Source organism: Bombina bombina, chromosome 1, assembly GCF_027579735.1.
Source record: "Bombina bombina isolate aBomBom1 chromosome 1, aBomBom1.pri, whole genome shotgun sequence".
Lineage (NCBI taxonomy): Eukaryota > Metazoa > Chordata > Amphibia > Anura > Bombinatoridae > Bombina > Bombina bombina.
In genome coordinates this window covers 1,341,819,910-1,341,830,262 of record NC_069499.1, presented here as the reverse complement: position 1 = coordinate 1,341,830,262, position 10,353 = coordinate 1,341,819,910, and the positions used below count along the sequence as shown (strand labels likewise).

Here is a 10,353-nt window from a genome sequence, read left to right as displayed (position 1 = left end):
ATTTTTCTATCTATCTTAAATCTATGTCTATGTCTTTTATCTATCATATATATATATATATATATATATATATATATATATATATATATTGCTCTATCTATCTATCTATCTATCTAACAATAATTAACAGACATAAGTTGCTCACATTTTAAACTGTTTCTAATATATTATAAACATGCTGTTATTTTTTTTTTTAGAACAATTAACAGACAATAAAAATATTTTTCCAAAGCAATAATTTTGTGACTTTCGTTGATCTTATTTTCACATTAATATACATCAAGGTACTACACATATTTAAGTTCTGATTTCACAACATTATCTTTATTTTGTATAGCGTTTGTCAAGTATTAGGGAATTGGGTTTCAATAACTTCATTTTTCTACTTTGACTGTTTACATACAAATAAATAAAATCTAATGGAAAATGTATTTAGTTGAGGCACTAAATATATACAATTGGAATACATGCTACACTACAGCACTAACACTTAAACACTAAGTTCACATTCATTCAAACTAATTCTTACATTATTTATATTTTGGAAGTTAAGCCTACATCAGGTTAGAAATCCTGATATATTTCAGATAAATAAATAACACATTGTAGTATAATGGTTCAGTAAACAGTAAAGGTTCTTTTTATAAGGCTGAATTAAATATCAAGTGACTGTGAAAGAGATTTGCTTTGGGAGACAACATCATAGATATCACACAATGGCAATGAGCTTTGAAACAGTGAAACTAAATACAAAATGGACGGAGGTCAACGTCTGATTCTGAATTTCATTAAACATAAAAGATTAATCATAAACAGGATGTATGATTACTTGCCCTTAGAGGAGTCTTCTTAAAGAAATCTTCCCAAAACCATTGTCATTCATCACCTCCATTTCAATAAATCCTTTTTTCTTGGGAGTGTTTTGATTTTAAGAGGGACCAAGGAGCACAGGCAGCAGATTAATTGCTAATCCTGTATCAGGATAATCAGCTTGTCTACACAATGTAATTTTTTTTCAGCACTTACGGCTGACGGACAGCTCCTGCCACAGAAGCTGAGCATGGGAAGCTGTTGCTAAGAGAAGCCCAGCCGTAGTTAGGGTAAGAGGGGTTGCCTGGAAACTGAGACAGTACCTAGGAACCTGAACGTCACTATAATCTGTAGTATTAAAGCTGTTTGTACACAGAAAACATCTGAATACTTAGTAATTATGTTTTCATAGATTTGCGAGATCACAGAGGTTTAGAAAAAACTTACTGTGACACTTTGCTTTCATCCTCACTCTCACTGTGATAACACGACATCTGTAATCTGGAAAAGCACAGACAGAGTGAGACTTCCAGCTGAAAACCAAAAATACTGCATGAACAGGAAAAAAATATGTTTTATTTATATATATATCTCTAAACAGATTTATGAATCTAAATGGTTTGTCCTTGAGGGCATCAGAGCATAGCAGAGAATCTATATATGCCATCCCATAATAAGAAACATACTCAGACTCATCTTCATCTTCTTCCATAATCCAGGACAGGCGGCTGGGGACAACAACAAAAAAATCATATTGAAGCACAATGGATTTAAGGACTGTAAACTTTGTGCGTTCTCAAATATTTGCAAGACTATTTATTTAGCCTCCTAGAAAATCTGAGCAACCCCCATACAGCGCTATTCAAACATAATTTATTTTAAATATATAAATACTGTTAAATGAGATGTGTATATAAGCTTCACTCAACCCCCCCCCCCCCTGTAAAACCACTAAGGACTGTAATATAATGGATCATGAAAACCCACATTTTTTCTTTTATGGTTTAGAAATAAAATTCAATTTAAAATAACTTTCTAATTGACTTCGATGATCTAATTTGCTTCATTCTCTTCCTATAATTTGCATATCTAGATAGACTCAGTAGCTGCTGATTGGTGACTGCACATAGATGCCTTGTGTGATTGGCTCACCCATGTGCATTGCTATTTCTTCAACAACGGATATCTAAAGAATAAAGCAAATTAGATAATAGAAGTAAATTGGAATGTTGTTTAAAATTGTATTCTCTATCTGAATCATGAAAGAAGAATTTTGGGTTTAATGTCCCTTTAAGTACAAAACAATTACTCATTCTCCTACACATCAGCCCTCATGGTCATCACTCAACACCAACTCAGAACATCATAAAAAGCATCACTGGGTACTGCACTACTAAATCCTGTAATCAGCAGATCTTTTCTTTTAAAAGGATTTTATTTGTAGTATTATACTATAATTATCATCATTCACTTATGTGTGTAGAGAACTAACCACTGACGTGATTTCATTATGGGGCATTTTTCTCTATTATTTGTCTGCCTTTTAGAGCACTCTGTTATTAATTATAGATACAACTTTACCTATTACTTACAATGCGTTGTCTATACTTTCTTTTTATTAAAGGGACATGAAGCCCAAAACATTTATTTCATGATTTAGATAGAGAATACAATTTCAAACAACTTTCCAAATTACTTCTATTATTTAATTTGCTCCCTTTTCTTATTATCCTTTGCTGAAAGGTTTATCTATGAAAGTTCAGGAGCAGCAAATAATCTAGGTTCTAGCTGCTGATTGGTGGCTGCATATATATATATATATATACCAATTGTCTTTGGCTCAGCCATGTGTTCAGTCAACAACCAGTAGTGCATTGCTGCTTATTCAACAAAGGATACCAAAAGAACAAAGAAAAAATGATAATAGGAGTAAATTGGAAAGTTGCTTAAAGGGACATAAAACAAATTGGGAAATAAACAAAATATAATAATATGTACTTTAATTACTTTACCTACAAATTTATATTGCAGTGCCTTCCCATTAACCATTTCTTTTTAGTTTCTGAATTGTAAAGCTCTAACTCCCCCCACACATTTCCTTCTATGGCTGTATCTATATCTATTGCTATTTTGGTAGAATGCAAAAGTGCATATGGATTATCTGCTGGAGCATGACTAGAAGCTGTGAACTCAGTTGAAATACAATGCCTGTGTCTAAACACTGATAAGGGGGGTGGAGTTGGCTGCTCCAGGCAGCTTAGCTATGTAATTCATTTAGCTTATTTTTGAAAATTATTTTAAAATACTTGCCAGCAATTTTGAAACAATTTTTTTATGCAAACTATTTTTAAATAATTAGCCCTTTTAGGATGTGCACAGATCTCAACCTGTTTTATGTCCCTTTAAAGATGCATGCTCTATCTGAATCATGAAAGAAAGAAAAATTGGGCTTCATATCCCTTTAAAGAAGCTTCTGTAAAATAAAAGTCTGCAGTCAGAGGCTGTAATCCTTAAGTGTTTCAAAGGTCAGCGATACCTTCTTCATCAGAGGTTAACTTTATTTTAGACTATTTTATCCTTTATACCAACCAAAAAGTGGTTTGGAAACACTATAGTACAGACATTAGACACGCTTTGCCCTCTAGAACCAGACATTACCTCATTTTGTGTCTGTCTACTATTTGCTGTCATTTCCTGTCTTTTTTTAGTGAATACTACACTATATACCGTAAATTCTCTCTCATGCTTTCCTTTGTATACATCAAGTCTCTATTTTTCAGAAGTTACTTAACTCTACCTACCACAGAAGGCACAGAAGTGGTCAGGATGGATACAAGCATGGGAACACAGGGCATCTGGTGACATCATAGTACAAGACAAAATTCTAGGAAATCCATATTTACCTCATATAAATTAAGGTCAACTAAATTGAGTATACACCTGGAAGGGGGGATATTCATCATTATACTTATTACATAGAATCATAGATTTTGATGGCAGATAAGAACCAAAGGCCCAACAAGTCTGCCCAATATTTTCTAAAAGTATAAACCTATCTAGTTTGAAGGATATCCTGATGTTTATCCCAGGCATTCTTATAGTCCCCCACAGTGTTTGTCATCACCACCTCTTATGGAAGTTTATTCCAAGAATCCATCACCCTTTCTGTAAAGAAGAGCTTTCTCAAATTACTCCATAATCTACTACCCTTCAACTTCAGATCATGATCCCTTATTCTTGATTTTTTCTTTTTTTATGAAAAATACTCAAAGCCTCAGCTTTACTAAACCCCTAATATACTTGAAAGTTACTATCATATCACCTCTTTCGATTCTCTCCTCTAACCTATGCATATTTAGGAAATTGAGACTCTTCTGGTAAGTTTTATTTTTTAGTCCATGTACTATTTTGGTAGCCCTCTTTTGAACAGATTCCATTTTGTTTATATCCTGGAGATACTGTATGGACTCTGGAACTGCACACAATACTCAAGATGAGGCCTAACTATTTCTGCTGCAAATTCCTCTACCAATACAATTACTGATTAACTTCTTCAGTCTGAGAACATTTTCTACGTGCGCTATTACTACTCTTGTATACTGAACTTTTAATTTTTGGTGCTGCACTGGAATATTTTTCATGCAAACTGTAATCACTCTGGCTTTAGCCATTTTGACATTTGTTTGTATGTCAAATATATATATTATATATATTAGTGTTACTCATATTTTCAGTTTAACATAGTCATTACCTCTTTGAAATTATTTTAATTCACATTTTATTTATATAGTCTCCAAAATCAGATGAAATACTGTACTGCAGTTAAAAAATAATGAGTGAGCTACAATGATGTACTTAAATATTTATTTTTGTTGCATCAAAAAAACAATCATTTTATTAAAGTATTATATATTTTTTATTTTTAATGAATTTTCCCCTTCTATATAAATGTTGTTTTGTTTTAATGCTTACGTTGTGGTTGTGCACTTTGCACTAACTTCACCAATTAAAAAAAATGCACTTCCAGTTAGAAATCTCTTTTATTCAAATATTGTTTAACATTTCTTTTACATATGTGATATTTTCTTTTTTGTAGAATGTCCCTTTAATACCACTTTTCCTACAACCAAGTCCCCTGCTAGATTTGGCTACAGATAGTTTTATGCACAGCTAAGATATTGCATAACTGTGGATGACAGCTTTCATCCCTACGGCTGATGAGTAATCTAGCACTAATGAACCTCACTACCTGAGTAATCAGAATGTATTTGATAAATTATGCAATTAGACTACTGCTTATAAATGAGCTTAGTGTGTGTCAAATGAAATACATAATTCTAAGTAGTCAAGCTAATGCTTTCCCCTGGTGTCTACAGAAAATTCTGTATCTTTGTGAAAACTTTTAACAACTATTAATATATTTCTAATTGGCTAGTGATGACCCAGAGAAAGAAACTGCCTATTACTGATAGGCTCACTCACCAAATATGGGCTCTATACTTACTCATTCTCAGACTCCAGGACTTCTTTTTCAAGCCTGGGAATGGAGAAATAGCATTACTAATCAGATACTTTATGGCAATTTAGTCTCTCAGTTATTCCTTTGTACAGTGAGAGTATTACAGTAGCATAATCATCCTGATAGCACTGTATACTATAGTGAAATTCATACAAGTATTAGCAGAAAGCTTTAAAGCTATGAAGTGATATCTAAATGAGCCAATAATTGGAGGGTTTAGTGGATGAAGAATATATTATTTTGTACAGCAGACTAACAGTAAGAGGCAGTTGCACAAACTCCAAAAATATAAATAAATGGTACTGTACATAGTACAATCCCAGCATAAATAGTATTGATGGGACAGTAAATTCAAAATGTTCCATAACATTATTTATTCTTCCTGCTTTTCCTGTAATTTCAATCTGAAAATTGTGTTGTTTTATACTCCCCAAAGAGGCTGCAGTGCATGCCATAGATTGCTGAACCTTGAGTCTTCTACATAATGCACAGTGATTGGTTGAGTTGTGTATTAGCTCATTTATATCAGTACCTAACTGGCTACAGCACTGGATAGGGGAATATACCACTCTGTATCTTTTTCAGGGACTTGTGTCCATGGACTACAAAACAATACACATTTTGCTTAACAAATGCTTTTAAACATGCATGATGTAGGTTGATCTTTTGCTTTACAGAGATTCATTTCTAATAGTAATTTAAACAATGAGTTAAATGTCTATTTAATGTAGTTTTCTTTTATTATTACTTGCCTCTAAAAGAGGGGAATTTAGTATTTATTAAATTTTTCTTATGAAAGATTTTTAATTGGTTGTTTATATACTAACTAGTATTACACCATTCTGATGCGACATTTAATTTCTATGAAGTAATTAATCTGTATTTCATATGATGCCCCAGAAGGCTGTATTGTTACTATTCACAAAATTCACAAATATGCTGTCTAAAGTTAAGAGGACAATTAAGAACAATAGAATTGCATAATCAGTAAGTGCACAATAAAGATACAACGCAGTAGAACTTACTTTTTTTAAATGAGCAATAGATTTTTGTTTTCTGACAGATTTAACAATGTATTTATTTTGACAGCCCCCTGTATCATGTGACAGCCATCAGCCAATTACAGACTCTTGCACATGCTCAGTAGGAACTGGTGCTTTATAAAGTTTGCATATAAGAAAAAAGACTGCACAATTTTATAGTGGAAATAAACAGAATAATAAAGTTTAAGTTGATGTTAGTGCCCCTTTAAGGTATTGAAGAAACCTCTGCCTAAACTGCTGAAATAAAAATACTGCTGCTTTTGAATCAAATCAAACACAGAAATTATCACCCACTTTTATATATAGTTGTACCAGTCTGATATAGTGCCAAATTGCTGTGCAGCTTTAAAGGAACCTCTTACCCTTTCCTGTCTTCTTGGCCTTCTGATTTTAGCAGGGAATGTGCAGCAGGTACAATCTCATATAGTATCATATCCTGCATGAATTCCTGTACAGCCTCAGTTCCCAGGTGAGATTGCAGCTCCTCAGTCACAAGCCTTTGTCCTTCAGGCTCCTCATCTGCTGTAAAGAGATGGGAACAAGCAATGTATAAGCACAGAATAACACAATATTTTATTATAGCAGTGTGTTTACTTCACCACTGAGAGAAGAGGACTTTAAAGTTTTAATTTCACTAAAATTCATGCATGTTCTGAAAGGAAAACATGTTCTTGTTATGTGTAGTAAAAAAAGAAACTTTGCAAAATAATTTAATTATTTATTTTGTCCTCCTTGTGAGTTAATACAGAAAACTGTGGGCTTTCCAATTTGCTTGAGTTGCTATAAAATAACCAGCCCTGGTGCTGAAACCTAGGTTTTTCTTTCCTAATGTTATTTACTGAGGACAGTTAGGGACAGATAAACTGAACAAACAATGGCTGCGTGTGGAATATAGCAATGGTAAGTGAGATGTAGGGCCAGATTACAAGTGGAGCGCTAAATATCATTTCTAGAAAGCAATATTTGTGCTCCACTTTGTAATACCAGCGCACGCTCATGTGCGCTGGTATTACAAGTTCACAGCAATACGAACGCGACCTCGAGTTTGCATTGCTGGGAAGCATTGCACTCACAAGAGCTCGCTTCCATAGGCTATTATGGGAGCCTTATTCTGATGCCATCAGAAACAGCATCAGAACTTCAGTGCAGCAAAGGGGGTAAGTAGCGCAGCAATGGCAGCAAATATAAATATATATGTACTGTATATGCTGATATACATATATATTTATGTGTAGCAATAACCACGCACTTGTAATGGCTGGTTAATAATCGTGCTCCTGCAAACGGGTGCAATTATTTAGCGCTCCACTTGTAATTTAGCCCTTAGGGGTCAATTTATTAAGCTGCGGATGGACAAGATACGCTGTATCGTATCATGTCGGCATTTATCATTGCACCAGCAGTTCGCTATCAGGGGGTGTCAATCAACCCGATCATATCCGATCCGGCTGATTGCTGTCCGCCTCCTCAGAGGTGGCGGACGAGTTAAGAAGCAGTGGTCTTAGGGCCGCTGCTTCTTAACTTCCGCTTCAGGCAGACCTGAAGCAGAGTGGGTCGGAAGCAGCATCCGCTGCTTCCTAAATCGACCCCTTAATGTTTAATTATCATCGTCAGAATAGATTAGATCATTTACAGTAAGTAAAGTACTTTACACACATTTCTTCAATATTTAAACAGCTAATATAATTCACTGGCCTAAGATAAACATGTCAGACACATAAAAGTTCCGCCTACCAGCCGCTAGTGAGTACATGGTGTTGCCAATCACTAGGTGCTATTCATTTTAGTCTTACGACAAAAACTAAACGTGGCATAAAGCTCATCAATTTTCCACCATGTGATTGTTAATACCACATACAGCCTAGTAGCTTACATTCTTAAAAATAAATAGATGCATTGAAAAAAAGTACATTAAAGGAATATAAAGATCAAAACTGAAATGTGTATGGGTGTAAATAAAATTTTAAATAAAAGCATTTTTGAAATTATAATTACAATATACTTCCATTAGCAAAAATGCTTCTAGTAAAAGTTACTGGTTTTATCTGTATATGCAAATATGCTGTGAGGGCCCGTGCACCAACGTTGAAAAATTACACCTTCGCAGAAAGTCAGCAGTGGCTTGTATGACACAATCTTTTAGAAAAACGTATCTAATAATTATCAACTAACCCCCTTAAAAATCTATGATATTTTAGTAGACACCACCGCCAGCACTCTTTTTAGACACGGTCACATGTATCAAATGTGTTCATGCCGCTGAAACAGTAAATATCTTTAGAAGAAACATTTTTTGTGAAAGGAAGTATATTGCAAAAATGCATTTATTTAAAATCGAAATGTATCCCTTTAAGTTCTCACATCATAATATCTCCCCAACCCATGGACCCCTTAGTTACAGTTATACTAATACTCTTACCTAATATGTAATGGCACATGTTTGTGCATGGATAATGCAATGTAATGCTCTTTGAGCAACACCAGAACAAATAGTCATGATCTCAAGTTAAAGGGTAATGAACTGAGGAGTAATTGGTGAAACACTTCTTTACAGAAAGGATGGTTGATGTGTGGAATAGACCTCCATTAGATGTGGGAATGACAAAGACTAGGATATGCTTACATTTATCCTAAGAATTAAGTTTACATTTCAGAAGAAAATATATAGTAAGGCTTCTTTGGCCTTTTGGTTTTTATCTGCTGCCAAAATATGTTTCATTGTTTTGAAAAGGAAACATTTCTTTAAATGTGGCTGCTCAGTTTGGTATCATGGCTGGGGCACTCTAAAGTTTTAATATGGCTCTGTAGTGGGGCAATAATTACAAATACAGTACCAGCCATACCTTAAAACATCTCTGATGTCACATGAAATAGATAAGATGCACCTTTGTTATTTTGTATGAAGGAATGTGATAAATAAAAATGTGCCTAAGCATATAAAACATTTCCATGAATAAATAAAGAACTTTGATGAGCATTCCCCTTTGTGTCAGTATGTGAGTTACTTTCATCTCCTGTACCTGCTACATTCTCTAACTCTGAAGGGGGACACAGAAGCTCAGTCAATGATTCTTCGTCATCCCCACATTGTTTCTCCTCTTTGTGATCTTCTTTGTTCTCTTCTAAATTATCTACAGGAACATGACGATTTGGGTGGGTTTCAAAATCATTCACCATATTGTGGTCATGGACCTCTCTCTTTGGTTCTCTATTTGACATTAACTCCTCTTCAAGAAGAGTCTCTCTGATTTTATCAGAGTTACCTTCCCCTTTCTCATTACTTTGAATTAGTATGTAGTCATATTTTCCATCTATTAACTCTTCAGGCTCCACTAATATGCCTTCATGCATAGTTGAACATATTTCATCATTAATATAGTCTTCTTTCTGATCTGCAGTGTCATTATTTGTAGTTTCTTGCTGATTCTCCTCATTAGTTTGTGTTTCTCTCTCTTCTTGACAGGTATCTCCCTCTAGAGATGGTCTTGGCCTTTCTCTGACTTGCACGCCATTATTATTATCTTGGACATCACTTTTTTTTAATGGGCTGTGACTTTCCTCAGTCTGCGTGGTACTCTCTTCACAGAGGATATCTTCTTTTACTGGTGGACTCCATTTTTCCTCACTCTGGATTATACCCTCTGCATGATGGACCTCTTTTTCAACAGGTGGACTTGGTCTTTCCTCAGTTTGTGTCTGTCTTTCTTCTCTATGTATCTGTCGTTCCTCATCATAAGACATTTGTCTCATCTCCCCAGGGAGAAACATGGATTCCTCCGTTTGTGTTTCTCTGTCTTCAGTTTGTACATGTCTTTCCTCTTCCGGTTGACTCTCTAGGTCTGTGTCCATACTTGTTTGATTTAGTATTGTCTCCATAGTCTGTGTTTCTGTTTCAATTAATTTCTCATCATTATCAGTTTCTTTAACATCCTCAGATTGAGTATCTTGATTTAGTTGTTCTCTTTCCAAAACTTGACTCTC

The 10,353-nt window shown here is 34.5% G+C and overlaps 1 long non-coding RNA gene across 1 annotated transcript; it reads right to left on the bottom strand.

The window, feature by feature from the left end:
• Window positions 1–1,289: 1,289 nt before the first annotated feature.
• On the bottom strand, window positions 1,290–6,888 carry LOC128642529 (uncharacterized). The gene is made up of 4 exons (XR_008399673.1): window positions 6,735–6,888; window positions 5,315–5,347; window positions 1,497–1,538; window positions 1,290–1,311 (listed from the first exon to the last, which is right to left on the bottom strand). It is a non-coding gene; the product is annotated as an uncharacterized LOC128642529 (long non-coding RNA).
• Between the last annotated feature and the right edge of the window lie 3,465 nt (window positions 6,889–10,353).